Source organism: Neofelis nebulosa, chromosome 7, assembly GCF_028018385.1.
Source record: "Neofelis nebulosa isolate mNeoNeb1 chromosome 7, mNeoNeb1.pri, whole genome shotgun sequence".
Classification (NCBI taxonomy): Eukaryota; Metazoa; Chordata; class Mammalia; order Carnivora; family Felidae; genus Neofelis; species Neofelis nebulosa.
The window spans coordinates 57,726,666-57,749,474 of record NC_080788.1 but is presented as its reverse complement, the minus strand read 5'-3'; positions in this window follow the sequence as shown (position 1 = coordinate 57,749,474).

The following is a 22,809-nucleotide window of genomic DNA, read 5'->3' as shown; positions in this document are numbered from 1 at the left end:
CTCAGCTTGGCAGGGAACAAAGGCGCTCGCCAGCGCCATCTCCCCCGCCCATCCCCCAGCCAAAATCCCAAAGAGAACCAGTTCCTGCCAGGGAACTTGCTCCCTCCGCGCAAACACCCAACTCTCTGCTTCTGTGGAGCCAAACCTCCAGCAGCGGATCTGACTCCCTCCCGCTGCCACAGGGCCCCTCCTGAAGTGGATCACCTAAGGAGAAGCGAGCTAAGCCTGCCCCTCCCGCCCCCATGCACCTTGCCTACCCACCCCAGCTAATACGCCAGATCCCCAGCACCACAAGCCTGGCAGTGTGCAAGTAGCCCAGACGGGCCACGCCACCCCACAGTGAATCCTGCCCCTAGGAGAGGGGAAGAGAAGGCACACACCAGTCTGACTGTGGCCCCAGTGGTAGGCTGGGGGCAGACATCAGGTCGGACTGCGGCCCGCCCACCAACTCCAGTTATACACCACAGCACTGGGGAAGTGCCCTGCGGGTCCTCACCGCTCCAGGGACTATCCAAAATGACCAAACGGAAGAATTCCCCTCAGAAGAATCTCCAGGAAATAACAACAGCTAATGAACTGATCAAAAAGGATTTAAATAATATAACAGAAAGTGAATTTAGAATAATAGTCATAAAATTAATCGCTGGGCTTGAAAACAGTATAGAGAACAGCAGAGAATCTCTTGCCACAGAGATCAAGGGACTAAGGAACAGTCACGAGGAACTGAAAAACGCTTTAAACGAAATGCAAAACAAAATGGAAACCACGATGGCTCGGATTGAAGAGGCAGAGGAGAGAATAGGTGAACTAGAAGATAAAGTTATGGAGAAAGAGGAAGCTGAAAGAAAGAGAGATAAAAAAATCCAGGAGTATGAGGGGAAAATTAGAGAACTAAGTGATATGCTAAAAAGAAATAATATACGCATACTTGGTATCCCAGAGGAGGAAGAGAGAGGGAAAGGTGCTGAAGGGGTACTTGAAGAAATTATAGTTGAGAACTTCCCTGAACTGGGGAAGGAAAAAGGCATTGAAATCCAAGAGGCACAGAGAACTCCCTTCAGACGTAACTTGAATCGATCTTCTGCACGACATATCATAGTGAAACTGGCAAAATACAAGGATAAAGAGAAAATTCTGAAAGCAGCAAGGGGTAAACGTGCCCTCACATATAAAGGGAGACCTATAAGACTCGTGACTGATCTCTCTTTTGAAACTTGGCAGGCCAGAAAGGCTTGGCACGATATCTTCAGTGTGCTAAACAGAAAAAATATGCAGCCGAGAATCCTTTATCCAGCAAGTCTGTCATTTAGAATAGAAGGAGAGGTAAAGGTCTTCCCAAACAAACAAAAACTGAAGGAATTTGTCACCACGAAACCAGCCCTACAAGAGATCCTAAGGGGGATCCTGTGAGACAAAGTCCCAGAGACATCGCTACAAGCATAAAACATACAGACATCACAATGACTCTAAACCCGTATCTTTCTATAATAACACTGAATGTAAATGGATTAAATGCGCCAACCAAAAGACATAGGGTATCAGAATGGATAAAAAAACAAGACCCATCTATTTGCTATCTACAAGAGACTCATTTTAGATCTGAGGAAACCTTTAGATTGAGAGTGAGGGGATGGAGAACTATTTATCATGCTACTGGAAGCCAAAAGAAAGCTGGAGTAGCCATACTTATATCAGACAAACTAGACTTTAAATTAAAGGCTGTAACAAGAGATGAAGAAGGGCATTATATAATAATTACAGGGTCTATCCATCAGGAAGAGCTAACAATTATAAATGTCTATGTGCCAAATACTGGAGCCCCCAGATATATAAAACAATTACTCATAAACAAAAGCAACCTTATTGATAAGAATGTGGTCATTGCAGGGGACTTTAACACCCCACTTACAGAAATGGATAGATCATCTAGACACACGGTCAATAAAGAAACAAGGGCCCTGAATGATACATTGGATCAGATGGACTTGACAGATATATTTAGAACTCTGCATCCCAAAGCAACAGAATATACTTTCTTCTCGAGTGCACATGGAACATTCTCCAAGATAGATCATACACTGGGTCACAAAACAGCCCTTCATAAGTTTACAAGAATTGAAATTATACCATGCATACTTTCAGACCACAATGCTATGAAGCTTGAAATCAACCACAGGAAAAAAGTCTGGAAAACCTCCAAAAGCATGGAGGTTAAAGAACACCCTACTAACGAATGAGTGGGTCAACCAGACATTTAGAGAAGAAATTAAAAAATATATGGAAACAAACGAAAATGAAAATACAACAATCCAAACGCTTTGGGACGCAGCGAAGGCAGTCCTGAGAGGAAAATACATTGCAATCCAGGCCTATCTCAAGAAACAAGAAAAATCCCAAATACAAAATCTAACAGCACACCTAAAGGAACTAGAAGCAGAACAGCAAAGGCAGCCTAAACCCAGCAGAAGAAGAGAAATAATAAAGATCAGAGCAGAAATAAACAATATAGAATCTAAAAAAACTGTAGAGCAGATCAACGAAACCAAGAGTTATTTTTTGAAAAAATAAACAAAATTGACAAACCTCTAGCCAAGCTTCTCAAAAAGAAAAGGGAGATGACCCAAATAGATAAAATCATGAATGAAAATGGAATTATTACAACCAATCCCTCAGAGATACAAACAATTATCAGGGAATACTATGAAAATTTTTATGCCAACAAATTGGACAACCTGGAAGAAATGGACAAATTACTAAACACCCACACTCTTCCAAAACTCAATCAGGAGGAAATACAAAGCTTGAACAGACCCATAACCAGCGAAGAAATTGAATCGGTTATCAAAAATCTCCCAACAAATAAGAGTCCAGGACCAGATGGCTTCCCAGGGGAGTTCTACCAGACGTTTAAAGCAGAGATAATACCTATCCTTCTCAAGCTATTCCAAGAAATAGAAAGGGAAGGAAAACTTCCAGACTCATTCTATGAAGCCAGTATTACTTTGATTCCTAAACCAGACAGAGACCCAGTAAAAAAAGAGAACTACAGGCCAATATCTCTGATGAATATGGATGCAAAAATTCTCAATAAGATACTAGCAAATCGAATTCAACAGCATATAAAAAGAATTATTCACCATGATCAAGTGGGATTCATTCCTGGGATGCAAGGCTGGTTCAACATTCGCAAATCGATCAACATGATACATCACATTAACAAAAAAAAAAGAGAAGAACCATATGATCCTGTCAATCGATGCAGAAAAGGCCTTTGACAAAATCCAGCACCCTTTCTTAATAAAAACCCTTGAGAAAGTCGGGATAGAAGGAACATACTTAAAGATCATAAAAGCCATTTATGAAAAGCCCACAGCTAACATCATCCTCAATGGGGAAAAACTGAGAGCTTTTTCCCTGAGATCAGGAACACGACAGGGATGCCCACTCTCACCGCTGTTGTTTAACATAGTGCTGGAAGTTCTAGCATCAGCAATCAGACAACAAAAGGAAATCAAAGGCATCAAAATTGGCAAAGATGAAGTCAAGCTTTCGCTTTTTGCAGATGACATGATATTATACATGGAAAATCCGATAGACTCCACCAAAAGTCTGCTAGAACTGATACATGAATTCAGCAAAGTTGCAGGATACAAAATCAATGTACAGAAATCAGTTGCATTCTTATACACTAACAATGAAGCAACAGAAAGACAAATAAAGAAACTGATCCCATTCACAATTGCACCAAGAAGCATAAAATACCTAGCAATAAATCTAACCAAAGATGTAAAAGATCTGTATGCTGAAAACTATAGAAAGCTTATGCAGGTAATTGAAGAAGATATAAAGAAATGGAAAGACATTCCCTGCTCATGGATTGGAAGAATAAATATTGTCAAAATGTCAATACTACCCAAAGCTATCTACACATTCAATGCAATCCCAATCAAAATTGCACCAGCATTCTTCTCGAAACTAGAACAAGCAATCCTAAAATTCATATGGAACCACAAAAGGCCCCGAATAGCCAAAGTAATTTTGAAGAAGACCAAAGCAGGAGGCATCACAATCCCAGACTTTAGCCTCTACTACAAAGCTGTCATCATCAAGACAGCATGGTATTGGCATAAAAACAGACACATAGACCAATGGAATCGAATAGAAACCCCAGAACTAGACCCACAAACGTATGGCCAACTCATCTTTGACAAAGCAGGAAAGAACATCCAATGGAAAAAAGACAGTCTCTTTAACAAATGGTGCTGGGAGAACTGGACAGCAACATGCAGAAGGTTGAAAGTAGACCACTTTCTCACACCATTCACAAAAATAAACTCAAAATGGATAAAGGACCTGAATGTGAGACAGGAAACCATCAAAACCTTAGAGGAGAAAGCAGGAAAAGACCTCTCTGACCTCAGCCGTAGCAATCTCTTACTCGGCACATCCCCAAAGGCAAGGGAATTAAAAGCAAAAGTGAATTACTGGGACCTTATGAAGATAAAAAGCTCCTGCACAGCAAAGGAAACAACCAACAAAACTAAAAGGCAACCCACGGAATGGGAAAAGATATTTGCAAATGACACATCGGACAAAGGGCTAGTATCCAAAATCTATAAAGAGCTCATCAAACTCCACACCCGAAAAACAAATAACCCAGTGAAGAAATGGGCAGAAAACATGAATAGACACTTCTCTAAAGAAGACATCCGGATGGCCAACAGGCACATGAAAAGATGTTCAACGTCGCTCCTTATCAGGGAAACACAAATCAAAACCACACTCAGATACCACCTCACGCCAGTCAGAGTGGCCAAAATGAAGAAATCAGGAGACTATAGATGCTGGAGAGGATGTGGAGAAACAGGAACCCTCTTGCACTGTTGGTGGGAATGCAAATTGGTGCAGCCGCTCTGGAAAGCAGTGTGGAGGTTCCTCAGAAAATTAAAAATAGACCTACCCTATGACCCAGCAATAGCACTGCTAGGAATTTATCCAAGGGATACAGGAGTACTGATGCATAGGGGCACTTGTACCCCAATGTTTATAGCAGCACTCTCAACAATAGCCAAATTATGGAAAGAGCCTAAATGTCCATCAATTGATGAATGGATAAAGAAATTGTGGTTATATACACAATGGAATACTACGTGGCAATGAGAAAAAATGAAATATGGCCTTTTGTAGCAACGTGGATGGAACTGGAGAGTGTGATGCTAAGTGAAATAAGCCATACAGAGAAAGACAGATACCATATGGTTTCACTCTTATGTGGATCCTGAGAAACGTAACAGAAACCCATGGAGGAGGGGAAGGAAAAAAAAAAAAAGAGGTTAGAGTGGGAGAGAGCCAAAGCATAAGAGACTGTTAAAAACTGAGAACAAACTGAGGGTTGATGGGGGATGGGAGGGAGGGCAGGGTGGGTGATGGGTATCGAGGAGGGCACCTTTTGGGATGAGCACTGGGTGTTGTATGGAAACCAATTTGACAGTAAATTTCATATATTAAAAAATAAAATAAAATAAATGATTTTCAGTGTTTTTACTTTTTCCTTATTGTAAGGAGAGGGATGACAACTTCCAAACTCTATCTGCTAGAGCTGAAACTGGACATGTCCACTTGATTTTATATTATACATAGATTATAATACCATCCAGCCTTCAAATGGTGAGATCTATTCCACAGCCTCCTCTTCTTTTTCAGGTAATGACAGAACTCAGGGCTAAACAAGAAGACACACCTTCTACAGTCCTATAGCCAATTGTACTGGATCTGAATAATTTTCTTGTCCTTTGTCCTTCTCACACACTGTCTCCCTTGACTTCCCATGGGTAGCCATGGGATTTACTGTGGTTTAGTGAGATCTACAAATAATTTTCTTTTTTTTTAATTTTTTTTAACGTTTATTTATTTTTGAGACAGAGAGAGACAGAGCATGAACGGGGGAGGGTCAGAGAGAGGGAGACACAGAATCGGAAACAGGCTCCAGGCTCTGAGCTGTCAGCACAGAGCCCAACGTGGGGCTCGAACTCACGGACCGCGAGATCATGACCCAAGCAGAAGTCGGCCGCTTAACCGACTGAGCCACCAGGCACCCCTACAAATAATTTTCAATACTAATCTAGAGCAATCTATTTGTCTAGCAATATTCACATTGGCCTGCCGTTTGTTTGGCAGCTCAAAGTCTTTTTTACTTTAATCCTAAGGTATTCAATTCTTTTCAAATTAAACATTTTAAAAACTAATAAATGTGACACAAGTCCTCCCTTCAAAAAGTTTGCTGTTATTGCATTTGTATCTTACATCCTAAGGCCGTTAGCAATTCCCTAACACAGATTCTGAGAAGTCTCAAAATACTCCAAAAGTTGGGTAATTTAATTTCAATAATTTCACAGTTTAGAATATCTGACCTTTTGTTCTCCAAGACTTTCTTTCATGTCTAAGAATCCAGACCTTTTCTATTCACACTTGGTGTAGTACAAAAGCAGAATCCATTTTAGCTTAGTTCTCTTCAGCTTTAGGACTTAGTGTTAGGCATAACTATAATTATGGATTTGAAAATTAGTAGAGATAAGATTCTGAAAGTTGTAAAATCAAGGCATTCTCTCAGAAACATAGTCTTTTGCCACGTGAAACTCCACACTTTCCACAACTGAAAAGATTTCCAAGAATATTTCCCCTGTTAATAAAGAATTAAAACACATTTTAAAACTCTGATTGTATCTAAGTGTGATAATAATTATTTAAAGCCAGAAAATAATATTTTAAAAAGTGGGCAGCATGATTTTTTTGCTCATCCTAGGATATGGTTTACCAAGTCCACCTAAGTATTATTTAATTTTCTAGGAGAATATATCTATTCAACTTTGCTATATGTTAATGCATTATAGCTGAGAAATTGTGAAGTTATACTTACTTGTAGATTTCATCTGAGTATAAAAGATAACCCCAAATGTTACAGTTTTATTTCTATGACTTTAATCAATTTTTATCTAACTTGCAACCTCTGAAAATTTATCCTAACATTCCTCCTCCCCCTCCCTCTTCTTCTTCTTTCCCCTCCTCCTCCTTCTCCTTCTTCCTCTTTTCTTAAACCAACACTCTGTCAGTGCTTTCCGTGTTCTAGGCCTTCAAGTATTGGTTCTGAGGAGAGGATGCTGTGTTTCTGGGATTCCCGGAAGAAGCTAAGATTCTAGTGAAGGTCCATTCTAAATATTCCTCTTCCCACTCTGCCTCACTCTCTGAGCAAGCATATCTTCACAGCCTCTTGTTGCTGGAGTATCTCTCCTTTCTTGCCTGTAAGATGGCCCAACTTGATCCTCTTCCATGAGGTCCATCTATTTCCATGAGGGAATTTATGCAGTAGCTAACACCCACTTTTATTAAACAATATTTGTAAAGGACTACATAAACCTATATTCCCCACATGCTACTCGAACCAGGTTAATTGGCTAATTTCCTGATAAATTAATGACTTTAATAACTTATTTCACATGTTTCTATAATTTTACAAGATTCACATCCTTAAAGTTTTGAAACTTATACTTTGAAACATGTAAGGAAGAGTATTGCTAAATAGCTCCTATTTGACCATTATATATCTCAATCTCTTCATTGTTGTGTTTTTTTTTTCCTTTTGTTCTCATTCTCATTTCTACCATTATATTCCATTTACTTGGGGATAATTAGGAGTAGAGGACCTTTATTCTTTGTTATATATTGGATGAAACTGTAGATTCACATTCATTTTTAGGTAATGGATAAAATAATGTATGTTTTACAATTTTCAGGAAATAAGATAGAGTGTATATTCAGTTTAATTTCACCAAATGAAGTCAGAATATTTCAATGCATGATAGTGGTTTATTTTTTGTTTACTTGCTTGGCATATTTGGGCATAAATACATAAATTTTACTGAATCATATTCTAACTTTATAAATTTTCCAAAAGTCTGAACACTAATACACCTTATTTAAATATAGTAATACTGTTTTTAAAACAGAGAAACATATTTCCCATATTTCTTCCTAGTTAGGCTGGAAATTTCAAGTTATGGTATCAATTCCAAATGCAGACTAGGAAAATGCAAAAAAAAAAAAAGCAAAGAGGACTTTAAAATTTTTATTATAGTGCTTGAAACTCCCATCTGAATATAACATTCTTCAGTAGAATGTCAGTATCATTTTGATATTCTAACATCATCAGTGATTTTTTTATATTCTGAAAATTGCTATGAATGTGTAATATTAATTTTTTTTAAAGATCTTAAAATTCATATGTTGACAAAGCTACAATAGAAAATGATTGCTAGACATTTCATCTTAACCAAAAGGATATTTAAAGGAGCTTATTAAATGACCAAAAATATGAAACTTGGAAACCTGTTCTCCAGTCCACGTCCACATTGTCTCATATCCCATCTCTAGTGAGATATGCTGGGAACTTAACCCGTTCACACCACAGGACTATTCTGAAGCTTAAAATAAAAGACAAAAGTATCTTGTAGTGAGGAAATTGCCTTTCTATGAATGATTTTAATACCTATGGTTTCTTGCTGTTACTCTGTATTTATTATTTAGACCTCTGAATTTTCTAGTGATTTGGTTTGTGCTCATAACCATTTGGGTTGGTTTGTGTTTATGACTGGAAACTTTCCTTAAACTCCAACATCTAACCTCTAACCAGCCTCTGTTCCCCATACCTTGACATCAATTTCTAATTCTTGCCTAAAGTGATATTCATGGTCTTGAACTGAGAAAAGACCCACAGATTGCTTTTGGTGGATGATAGTTTCACCAGTCACTCTCAAGAGTAGCTGAGCTTTTGATATCCTTATTCTACCCAAAGTCTGATTCTGCACTAGAAAAGTTATTTCTTTGATATGTCTTTCCAAGTCCACACTACTGGAGGTGTAAGTTGTCTTCTACTAAGTTTACCTACAAGGAGTTTTTATTTTAAGCACACCATCATCAAAAGAGAGGGAACAGATTAGAAGAAGCAAAATAAGATTAGTACATAATTGCCATCAATCAAAACCTAGTGTTTGCTGCTTTGTACTAAGTAACACCTCTCTCTAAATGAGAACTCTGTTGCTTGGATAAATGTAGTGCAGTCTGGCTTCCTTATTGAGCATCAAAAAACATCTTTCATAAAGGAAGGAGGAGTATATCAAGCTTGTAAAGAACACAAAAATATATGGCATCAAGACTGGATGAATAGCTAAAGAAAGTGTGGTTTATATACACGATGGAATACTACTTGGCAATGAGAAAGAATGGAACATGGCCTTTTGTAGCAATGTGGATGGAACTGTAGAGTGTTATGCTAAGTGAAATAAGTCATAGAGAGAAAGACAGATACCATACGTTTCACTCTGATGTGGATCCTGAGAAACTTAACAGAAGACCATGGGGGAGGGGAAGGAAAAAAAAAGTTAGAGACGGAGGGAGCCAAACCATAAGAGACTCTTGAAAAGTGAGAATAAACTGAGGGTTGATGGGGGGTGGGAGGGAGGGGACGGTGGGTGATGGGCATTGAGGAGGGCACCTGTTGGGATGAGCACTGGGTGTTGTATGGAAACCAATTTGACAATAAATTTCATATTAAAAAATAAAAATAAATAAATAAATAAAAAGACTGGATTCAAATATTGACTTGCTACCTCCTGTGTGACTGACTTAGGCCAAGTTACTTAAATTTTCTGAAGTAGTAAAAAGCATTTTATATCTCATATGACTATAATGCAAATTAAATGTAATAATGTATGTAAGATTGTTACTAAGTGCTCAATGAAATATAATATTATTGTTATTCTGGCAAAAACCAATTATTATCCATATTTCACTAACCTAAATGCTCAGAATGAGTAGCACAATCTATAACAGCAAAGGCAGCCATTCAGGATGAGTGATCGTGCTTCATTCTCAAGATGACCCTCATGAGGAGACAAAACCAAATGTCCCATTTGCCGTATCCACAACTACAACCTTGCGAGAAAATATGAAAGAGTTTTATGACCAGCATATGGGAGTGATTGGTTTATTTTTCATCAGGGAATGAAGAGTTCCACAAGATAAATTTTCTAAATAAAGAAGCAAGTTATCAAGGAAAACTCAATTTGTTTGATCTCTGATGGCTGATATTTAGAATATTATTTACTGCATGTTACAGTAACACTGTCGCAAATATTTTTGGATACATATCCAGAAAATATTCCTCAATTCTTATTTGATATAAGAATTTAGATTTTGTGAATGATGATAATTCTAGAGAAATTATGACAATAACATAACCCTTGGAGGAGATTAGTTTAAGAGTGTGTTTATGGCCTAGTCTAGTAAATGAATCAAAGACCTGTAAGGGTAGGGGCATCTGGGAAATTGTTCTTCGCACCAAAGAACATATGACCAAAGAAAACAGTTCTTTCAGTCTCTGAATATTCTTAAGTCTGGATGTAATTAATTTTTGGTAGTGTTAGAGTGAATTAGCAAAAATGAAGGGAGTCAGGTCAAGGACAAGCTGAAACACTGAGGGTAACAGAGTAGGGAGAGAAGCATCTTGTGCTGGAAACCTCTAGTTGCATGCATAATACCCATTCTTCCCTACTAATAGGACTCTGATTTCATTGGAATCATCAGTGTAATGAACTAAAAAAAATCCTACATTTCCCAGCATTCCTTATAGATGTGAGACTGTGCTATATTTTGTGGCAAGTGAGGTGTAAGTAGAGGGTTGAATGGGTGAGGCATCCAGGAAAACTTTTTAACAGGGAAACAGATTCACATGAAATGTATCCTTTGATTTTGACTTGTTCCTTTTCCTGACTGGATAAGTTATGCAATACTTGAGCTAGAGAAGCCATTTTGCAGCAAGAAACATCATAATGGGAATAAAATACAACCTTTATCTTGCTGAAGCCATTATGTTTTGGTGTTTCTATCATTAGAGAGAAAAGCATTTCCAACTAATATTCCACTAAGCCAGACGTAAAGGTATCCTCCATCAGTATTTCTTACGTGAGGTAAAAGCTTCTCATCAACTTTACACAAATTTGGCTTACAAATAAAATTATCCTAATGACACACTCTAATAAAAGCTATCAAAAGCACATAGGGTTAATTTTTCTACACTTCACTGTTCTAGGCTGCTATCTGTTATATCAGATATATATATATATATATATATATATATATATATATATATATATATATGAATATTGATTTATTTTTCATCAAGGAATGAAGAGTTTCACAGAGGTAAATTTTCTGAATAAAGAAGCAAGTTATCAAGAAAAGTCAATTTGTTTGATCTCTGAGGACTGATTTAAAATATTAATTACTGCAGGGTATAGCAACACTGTATGTATATGTGTATATGTATGTGTGTGTGTATATAACTGTATAAATATTTATATACCTGTATAAATATATTTTTTTAAAATTTTTGAGTATAGTTGTCATACAATATTATATTAGTTCCAGGTGTGCAACTTGGTCATATATCTATATACCTATATCTGTATCTATAGAGAGAGAAGGAGAGATACACACATCACATCTTCCTTATCCAGTCACCTATTGATGGACTTCCATATTTTGGCTATTGTAAATAATGCTGCAATAAGCATAGGGTGCATATATCTTTTCAAATTAGTGTTTTTACTTCCTTTGGGTAAATACCCACTCATGGAATTATTGAATCATATGGGATTTTTTAAATTTTTGAGGAACCTCCAGAGTGTTTTCCACAATGGCTATACCAATTTGCATTCCCACCAATACTGCATAAGGATTCCATTTTCTTCACATTCTCACAAACACTTGTTATATCTTATCTTTTTTATTTTAGCCATTCTGACAGTATGAGTTGATATCTCATTGTTTATTTTTATTGAGATATAATTGACATATAACATCATATTAGTTTCAGGTACAATGATTGCATATTTGTGTATACTGTGAAATGATCACAATAAGTCTATTTGGCATCTGTTACCATACATAGTTATAAAATATTTTTTCTTGTGATAAGAACTTACAAGATCCAATCTCTTAGCAACTTTCAAATATACAACACAGTATTATTAACTGTAGTCACCATGCTATATATTATATACCTGTGACTTTATTTTATAACCAGAAGTTTATACTTTTGACCCCCTTCATCCACTTGTTTAAATTTATTTATTTATTTATTTATTTATTTATTTATTTATTTATTTATTTATTTTGAGAGTGACAGAGAGCATGAGCAGGGGAGGGGCAGAGAGAGAGGGAGAGAGAGAATACCAAGCAGGCTCTGCACTGTCAGCACATTCTGTTCTCTGTGTCTATGAGCTTATCATTTTTTCTTTTTTAGATTCTACATATAAGTCAGATCATATGATATTTGTCTTTCTCTGACTTATTTCACTAAACATAGTGTCCTCAAAGTCATTATGTTGTCACGAATGGCAAGATTTCATTATTTATTATGGCTGAATAATACTGCACTGTGTGTGTGTGTGTGTGTGTGTGTGTGTATTTATATATTTTCCCCTATCCATTTTATTTATCTATTCTTCCATCAGTGGATACTAAAGTTGCTTCCATCTCTTCACTATTGTAAATAATGATGCAATGAACATGAGAATGCATACATCTTTTCAAATCAGTGTTTTTGTTATTTTCAGATAAATACCCGTAGGCAGAAATGGTGGATATTGTAGTTCTAATTTTTATACTTTTTAGAAACTATATACTGTTTTCATCGTGAGTGAACCCATTTACAATCCCACCAACAGTACACAAGGAAGGTTTTCTTTTTCTTTATATCCATGCCAATACTTGTTATCTCTTGTCTTCTTGATAATAGTCATTTTAACAGTTGTATAGTGATATCTCATTGTGGTTTTGATATACATTTCCATGATGATTATATATGTGAGCACCTTTTCATGTACCTGTTGGCAATCTGTATGCCTGTTTCAGAATAATATATGTTCAGGTCCTCTGCCCATTTTTTAATCAGATGGGTTGCTTTTCCGCTATTGATTTATAGGAGTATTTTTTTATTTTATTTTATTTTATTTTATTTTATTTTATTTTATTTTATTTTATTTTATTTTATTTTAGAACATGGAAAAAATTTTATGCAGCTTAGTCATTTCAGCAAATTCTAATCTGGCATACTCAATATTGTAGAAATAATTTCCATGTTTTATTTTAAGTCATATCATCTTACAATTTTCTTGAAGTTCTTGAAGATTAGTGTGGTATATAATGATATTGTATAGATTTAAGTGATATTCTTTTATTTTTTCAAGTTTTTATATAAATTCCATTGGTTAACATACAGTATAATAAGCAAGGGAAACAAAAGCAAAAATAAACTATTGGGACTTCATCATGATAAAAGTCTTCTGCACAGCAAAGAAAAAAATCAACAAAACTAAAAGGCAGCCTATGGACTGGGAGAAGATATTTGCAAATGACATATCTGATAAAGTTAGTGTACAATATCTATAAATAACATATAAAACTCAGTACTTGAAAGAAAATACAAATCATCGAGAAAATACAAATCAAAACTACATTGAGATATTCATTCATAATAGCTAAAATTAACAACATAGGAAACAACAGGTGTTGGCAAGAATGGGATGTGGAGAAAGCAGAACCCTCTTACACTGTTGGTGAGAATGCAAACTGGTATAGCCACTGTGGAAAACAGTATGGAGTTTCCTTAAAAGTAAAAAATAGAACTACTCTATGATTTAGCAATTGCACTTCTAGATGTTTACAGAAAGAATACAAAAATACAGATTCAAAGGGACACATGTTTATAGAAGTATAATCAACAATACCCATACTATGTACAGAGCCCAATGTCCATTGACTGATGAGTGGATAAAGATTATGTGTGTGTGTGTATGTGTGTACATATACATAAACATATATATACATGTATATATACACACATATGTATACATACACACACACACACAAAATGGACTAGTATTCAGCCATCAGAAAAATGAAGTTTTGCCATGTGCCGTAATGTGGATAGAGGTACAGTGTATTATACTAAGCAAAATAAGTCAGAAAAAGACAAATACCAAATGATTTCACTCATGTGGAATTTAAGAAACAGGAATAGATGAACATATGAGTTCTTTATATTTTTAGATATTAACTCCTTATCTTATAGATGGTTTATAATTCTCCCATTTCATGGGCTGCCTTTTCATTTTGTTTATGATTTCTTTTTTGTTGTTGTGTGCTGTTGATGTTGATGATGGCTTCCTTTGCTGTGCAGAAGCATTTTAGTTTGATGTAATCTCACTTATTTAGTTTTGCTTTTGACACCTTGGCTTTGGATGTCAATTGCAAAAAATCATTGCCAAGATCAATGTCAAGGGGCTTACCACCTATGTTTTCTTCTAAGAGATTTATGATTTCAGGTCTTATATTCAAATATTTCAACCATTTTGAGTTTATTTTTGTTAATAGTATATGATACTGATTTGGTTTCATTCTTTTGCATGTAGTGGCCCAGTTTTCCCAACACCACGTATTGAAGGGACTGGACTGTCTTTTTCTCATTGTATGTTCTTACCTCATTTGTTGTAGACTATATAAACACACGTTTATTTCTGGGCTCTCTCTTTGGTTCCATTCATCTATGTGTGTTGGTACCATATTGTTCTGATTACCATAGCTTTGTAGTATGGCTGAAAATCAGAACTGTGATTTTGAAGATCACTTTGGCTATTTGGGGTCATTTTTGATTCCATACAAATTTTATTATTTTTTATTCCATTTCTGTGAAAAATGACATTGATATTTTGATAGGGATTTATTGAATCTGTACATTGCTTTGTATAGTATGAATATTTTAACAATATTTGTTCTTCCAATTTGTGAGCAGTGAATATCTTTCCATTCATTTATGTTTTTTTAAACTTCTTTCATTAATGTCTTATGTTCTTCAGGGTATAGCTCTTTCACCTTTTTACTTACATTTATTCCAAGGTATTTTATTCTTTTTGATGTACTTGTCAATGTGATTGTTTTCTTAATTTCTTTCTCTCATAGTTTATTATTATATAGAAACATATTTTTTTAGAAACACAGAATTTCAAATATTGACTTTGTATCCTACAACTTAACTGAATTTATTGATTAGTTCTAACAGTTTTTTGGTGGAGCCTTTAGTGTTTTCTATATAATATATAATATCATATCAGCTGAAAATAGTTGATAGTTTTATTCTTTCTTTTTTGATTTGGATTTTTTTATTACTTTTTCTTGCCTGATTGCTTCATCTAGGATTAAAATACAAGTTGAATAAAAATGGTGAATGGGCATCCTTGTCTTGTTTCTGATCTTGAAGGAAGAACTTCAACTTTTAACCACCAAATCTGATGTTAGCTGTGGGCTTCTTTTGGCCTTTATTTTGTTGAGAATTTTTATTGTTGATGTATGTTAAACTTTGTCAAATGCTTTTTGTGCATCTCTAAACAGATGATCATATAGTTTTTACCCTTCATTTTGTTGAAATCATGTATCTCATTGATTGATTTTTGGCTATTAAACCTTGCATGTGTGGAATAAATCCCACTTGATAAAGGTGTATGATCCTTTTAATGCAGTGTTTAATTCAGTTTGCTAATTTTTTTTTTTTTTGAGGATCATTAAATTTGTGTTCTTCAGGGATATTGGCTTGTCATTTCTTTTCTTCTGGCATCCTTGTCTGATTTTGGTATTAGGGTAATGCTGGCCTGGTAAAATGAATTTGGAAGAGTTTTTTTTTTGGAAGAGTTTGGGAAATATTAGTATTAATTCTTCTTTAATTGTTTGGTAGACTTCACCAGTAAAGCCATGCACTGACATCAAACCCCAATAAAGTGGTTTTACAAAATGAGCAAAAATTCTGAACAGATACCTCATCAAAGAAACTAAACAAATGGCAAATAAGAATACAAAAAAAAATTGTTTAATATCATATGTCATAAGGAAATCAAAAATTAAAACAATAATGTGATACTATTACACACATTTTAGGATAGATAAAAAGCAAAACACTGACAACTTTATATGCTGTAGAGGATGTGTAGCAACAGGAACTTTCATCCATTGCTGGTGGACACACAAAATGGTATAGCCATGTTGAATGAAATTTGGCATTTTCTTGCAAAGCTAAATAGGCTTACCATACACTCTAGTAATTGTGTTCCTAAATATTTATCTAAATGAGTTGAAACCTTATGTCTATAAAAATACCTGCACACATTTTTTATAGCAGATATATTCCTAATTGCTCAATGCTGTAAACAACCAAGACGTTCTTTAAAAGTTAAATGGATAAACACATCGTTGAATCCATGAAATAAAATATTATTCAGGAATAAAAGGAAATAAGCTATCAGTCTACCAAAAGGGGTAGAGAAAACTTCAATCCATTGTACTAAGTGAAAGAAGCTAGTCAGAAAAAGATACACACTGTATGAGTTCAACTGTGTAGAATTCTGGAAAATGCTAAATGCTAAAACTGTAGAGATATAAAGATAAGTGGTTTACAGGGTTCTATGGTATGAGGAGAGGGATTAATAGTGGAGTAAGGGGTAATTTTAGGACAGTGAAACTATTCTATATGACACCATCTATATTCATTTTTTTAAATTTTTTTTTTAACATTTATTTATTTTTGAGACAGAGAGAGACAGAGCATGAATGAGGGAGGGTCAGAGAGAGGGAGACACAGAATCTGAAACAGGCTCCAGACTCTGAGCTGTCAGCACAGAGCCCGACGCGGGGTTCGAACCCAGGGACTGCGAAATCATGACCTGAGCTGAAGTCAGCCGCTTAACCAACTGAGCCACCCAGGCGCCCCCATCTATATTCTTTATAATGGTGGCTACAAGATATTAGGCATTTGCCAAAACTCATGGTACTATACACCATGAAATGTAAATCCTAATGTAAACTACAGACTTTAGTTAATAATAATGTACAAATATTGGCTCATCAATTCTAACAAATACAACATATTAATGCAAGGCATTAATAATAGGGGAAATTCTCAGCACAAAGAGAGAAGGTACATGGGAAATATTATTATCTGCTCAGTTTTTTTCTAAACCTAAGACCTCTGAAACCTAAAGTCTACTAATTTTTAAAAAAAGATTTGAAAAACCCAAGAGACACTGTACCAGGAAAATGTTAAAAAGTAAAAAAAATGCTATAAAATATCAGCCATTTGTTAATCTGCTTTCCCTGCCCATATTTTATTAGAAGCCACTGATTATAAACAAAAATTATGGTTGGCAGTGTGAAGAACATTGTAGAAATTAATATATTTATATATTTATAAATTATAGATAACATATATATATTATTATATATTATTATATCATATATAATACATTATATTATATATAATATAATATATATTAATATATTATATATACACACACACATACAAAGAACGAGCCATAAAAAGGATGAGACCATGTTATTTGCAACAATATGGATGGACCTAGAGGGTATTATGCTAAGTGAAATAAATCAGATTGAGAAAGACAAGTACCATATGATTTCAATAATATGTGGAACCAAAAAAAAAAAAAAAAGAATAAACAATCAGAAAACAGAATCAAAGAACAAACTGATGGTTGCCTGAGGGAAAGGCATGAGAGGATGGGTAAAATGGGTGAAGAGGAATGGGGTACACAGGCTTCCAGCTATGAAATGAATAAGTCATGGGAATAAAAGACACTGCATAGGGAATATAGTCAAGGATATGGTAAAGCCACTGTATGGTAACAAATGCAGCTACACTTGTGGGGAGCATAGCATACACAATGTATAACCTTGTTGAATCAGTATGTTGCACACCTGAAACTAATGTAACATTGTATATCAACTATCCTCAAAAATTATTTAAAAAATAAATATAATTTTTGTAAATGAAGAACTATAAAAATATGAATCTGCTCTATATGAATAATTTTAAAATGTGATCTCAAATATGAAAATGGAGGGTAGGTCTTATATATAAATCTCTTGTAACCAGCGTAATAAAGATTATGAGTGGAAAAGAAGTTTAAAAAATACCTCTTGAAGAAATGTTCAATGCAATGATTCCAAAACTGTAATAGAAATATAAACGGAGCTTTCTTCATTTGCTTAGTTCCAGACACTGAATGATTTAAGCATGCCAAAGGAAATGGAGGAGTAGAACTACCGAAGATGTCCTGGACTAAATGGGATCCAATTCTCAGAATTTCTGAAGTTTAAGTGGTGCCATTATTCCTTCTTGATTATGCACAAGTGTACAAAAATGTCAGTCTCTTTTCCTCTTCTTCCAATACTCCTTATTTCTTTTATCCATTCTTCTATCTTCTGTCTTTGTAAACTGGCAGCTTTCAGAAGTTCTAGTGAAATTGTTCTATCATTATTCATTCTTAATGCCCCTGGCATCTGCCATATTCGATTACATAAGAATGAAAGAAACCTTTTCTTAACAGTTTAAAAATCTATCCTAAGTGCATCACTGTATATTTTCTTTTATTTTTCTTTCTCTATTTTCTTTCTGACATAGCTATGGATTTATCCATAGCACATTCTCAAGAATGCTGCCCATTTTCCTGTTATTATCTAATTTACTAGTCCTATGGGTTTTGTCTTTTGATGTTCTCACACTTCTGAAATCTTGTGTTTTGGGAGATACCGTTTCTGCAATTCCTGTCATTAATCTCGTTAAAAAATGTATTGTTTTTAGTTGTATAATGAGGCTGAAAATAAGTAAGTATAATTGGATTTGACAAAAGAAGATACAAAAAGGAATCATTATTGCCTTCTCCAACTGGCTAAATGATACATGTATTTCAGAAATACTTTGAAACTTAACTGAGTAATTAACTCAAACTATCCTTTGACCTAATTTCCTCTATAAAGTGGAAAGTGCATGGCCACGGACACTAATGGGTTCAATTTAAACTCCATGCCTTACTTTTTCCTTTTCAAAGGAAGAGATCAACCATACATACATTTTGCAAAGACTTAGCCTAAAATAGCTTAGCTGCTTTTATGAAGCTTTTAAGATTACAAAAGTGTTGTGATGTTGTAGACCGGATGTGGTACAGCGAGTAGTATAAGGGATGTTTGTCAAGATAATTTTGGATAAAGCTGCTGATATACTGTTAAATCCCCCCTCCCCCTAAATCACCTCATACATACATACACATAAACGTGCGCACACACACGCACACACACACACACACGGAAGAGGTGGGAATAGGTACCTGTCTTTCACCGTAAGCATAGTGAGAAAAGTCTTTAACAGGATTATTCCAAGAGTTTGAATAAATATCCAAGTACTTGTAGTAAACATTAAATTAGGGTCTTCCTCCTGCCTAGGGAGCGTGCAGCATAGGAATGGGCTAGCTAGCAGCTTTGATGATCATGTGAAGGAGAGTTGCTGATGTGCTAGGATGAGCCTACACAACATACAGCTGGCACAGCTCATAATGAGTTAAGTGACTAGATTCCTAGGGGATGAGAAAACAATCAGTGACTCCAGAACAGAATGTATTTGACCAGATTTAGGAAACTGTAGGGAACAAAACCTCAACAATGACATATGGGAGTGGTAGAGGTGATCTCTAAAGGCTCCATGGAAGTATCAGACCAAAAAAGGAACTTTCAACACTGCACAGGCTAGAGAGCAAAAAGCCTATTTACAACAGTACCGGTCAAAAAATAATTCTCCTCTAACCTTTAATGTTCTTTCCTTAATTCATTTCTTACAATCCTGAAGGGGTTCAAAGTTGCACCTAAATGATAGTAAAGGAAGTGAACAATGGAGATGGAGATGACCACAGCCCCTTTCTCACGGTAACTGGCTGTAGCCAGAGACGGTAGAAAGAAGCTTTACCTTTGATCAAGTTGGAAGCTTTGATGATTATATGAAAGAGGGCATTTTTAATTAATAAACCTAATTGTTTGTGAAACAAATTGACCTGGAGTATCTACTAACCACCAGCGAAAAAAAAAAAAAAAAAACAAAGTCTCATTTCTGTCCAAGTTTTTCTCCTGGGGCAGTGGGAGGGCTATGTCCACCAAGATAGTTTAAAGGGACAGGAGGAAACAGAAATAAAATTGCTTTTATGTTTAAACACCATAAGTCTTGCATGATTAAATCCATTAGGTTTGTGGCCTTGAGCAAGTTATTTAAACTCTCAATTCCTCATCTGTAAAATTAAGTTAACTATTAGTACTTCATAATATTGCTATGAAGACTCAAATATTTTTTAAGTTAAAAGAAGCATTATTATTTAAATTATCTAACACTGCCTGACTCGTGCAATTAAAAAAACAGCACCTACTAGGTTTTTCCAACCTCACCTGGACATTTCACTTATGATTAAGGTATATATTTACAGTATTCACTGGACTTGAATACAGATAATGCATTCACACAGTTTGACAAAAATATTCATTGAGTGCCCACTTTTCACATTACACTAAGCAATTTTTCATGTATCTTTTCATTTTACATCAGAAAAGCCCACATATAGGTAGCACCATTGTATATAATGCATTTGAGACTTGGAAACATTAAGAAACTCGTTCAAGCCATGGAGCTGGTAGGAAGTAAAGCCATAATTCTATTCCTTTTCTCTATATTACCTGATCAGGACATTTTCCCAATATCTCAAGCTGTTAATAACCATTTTTAATGGGTGTTCTAAGTCCCTGGTAACAAAGGACAACAAGACAGATGTCACTGTTTTCTGAATAATCATATGATGAAAGAACTTACTTTCTCTGTATAAACCTCTTATGGCTCAGAGAAATGTTCCTTTCCAATAAGCACCTGTAGGTTCTGAGTTTCCAGCCCCATACACAGTAATGTGAGTGACCAAAAGAGGTATGAGGTTTCTGCTCTTAAAGGATTTAATGCCTTCTTAGGAAAAAAAAATAAGTAAAACATAATCAAGTGTAAAAAAAAATCAGTGTTAGAAAGCAGCAAATTGTAAAGAAAGGTCAACTAAGCACTTGCATGAAGGACAGTTTTAGTGGGAAAGACCAGGTGGATTTGAGGTGGGCCTGAGGAAACTGGCAGTCTTCAGAGAGATAAAAGCCAGGAAGCTTGTACAGATGAGAAAAATGGAAAAGATATCAGATATACTTTGGGTTTAAATTTGTGATGGCTGTTTTGTCCTTCTGAATGTACCTGAGCTAGGAATCCAATACGGTTTAATTATAAAAACAATCATTCCATGGAGTTATTGAGATAACAGGATAAGACACTTGACTTCTGCCTAGTCCCTTTGGGCTCTGCTACAGCAAAAATACCATAGGCGTATAAATAACAGAAATGTAATTTCTTACAGTTTGGAGCCTGGGAAATCTAAAGGAAAGATGAGGGCAGACTCATTTGCTGGTAAGAACCTGCCTCCTTCTTCATGGATGACCGTCTTTATGCTGTATCTTCTAAAGGGCACTAATCCCATTCATGAGAGCTCTATCCTGTGACCTAATCACCTCTCAAAGGCCTAACCTCTTACCACCATAACCTTGGGAGTTAGGATTTCAACTGTGAATTGAGGTAGGGGGAGAAACAAATATTCAGTCCACAACATCATAAAAATTGGAATTTTTAAAAAAAGAATAGCTGAATTGTGTTTTTAAAAAATAATACAGATGTAGCACCTAATCATGTTTTGGCTGCAACACAAAGTGACAGGTCATTTACTCCATTTAAGAAAAATATTTTTTTAATTTTTTTAATTTTTATTATGTTTTTAATGTTTATTTATTTTTAAGAGAGAGAGAGAGAGAGAGAAAGAAACAGAGTGTGAGTGGGGGAGGGGCAGAGAGAGGGGGAGTCACAGAACTCAAAGTAGGCTCCAGGCTTCCAGATGTCAGCACAGAGCCCAGCGTGGGGCTTGAACCCATGAACCATGAGATCATGGCCTGAGCCGAAGTTGGATGCTTCACCAACCAAGCCACCCAGGTCCCCCAAGAAAAATATATATTTTTTAATGTTTACTTATTTTTGACAGTAAGAGCACAAGCAGGGGAGGGGCAGAGAGAGAGGTAGACAGAGGATCTGTGCTGACAGCAGCAAGCCTGATGTGGTGCTTGAACTCACGAACCATGAGATCATGACCTGAGCAAAACTGTGATGCTCAACTGACTGAACTACCTAGGTTCCCCAAGAAAAATAAGGTGTTTTTTTTTTGTTGTTAAAAATATATTGAGAGTCAAATAATTAGAATGTTGAGAATAATGGCTGTCCAGATTTTTTTCTTTTTTCTTTTTCCTTTTTTTTTTTTTTTTGAGACCGAGAGACAGAGTGGGAGAGGGACAGAGGAAAGGGGAGAGAGAGAATTTTAAATAGGCTCTACACCCAGTGCAGAGAGATGCGGAAATCTATCTCATGACTGTGAGATCATGACCTGAGCCAAAATCAAGAGTTGGACACTTAACCAACTGAGTCACCCAGGTGCCCTTGTCCAGGTATTTTTTTTTTTAACACTTATTCATTTTTCAGAGATAGAGACAGAATGTAAGCGGGGGAGGGGCAGAGAGAGAAAGGAAGACACAGAATCCGAAGCAGGCTCCAGGCTCTGAGCTGTCAGCACAGAGCCCAACACAGGGCTCGAACCCATGAACTCTGAGATCATAACCTAAGCCAAAGTTGGACACCTAAGTGACTGAGCCATCCAGGGGCCTCACTCCAGGTATTTTTTTTAACTCACACTTATGTATAATGAATAACATTTTCTAAAATTGATATTGTGTAAAGTGTTTCATTGC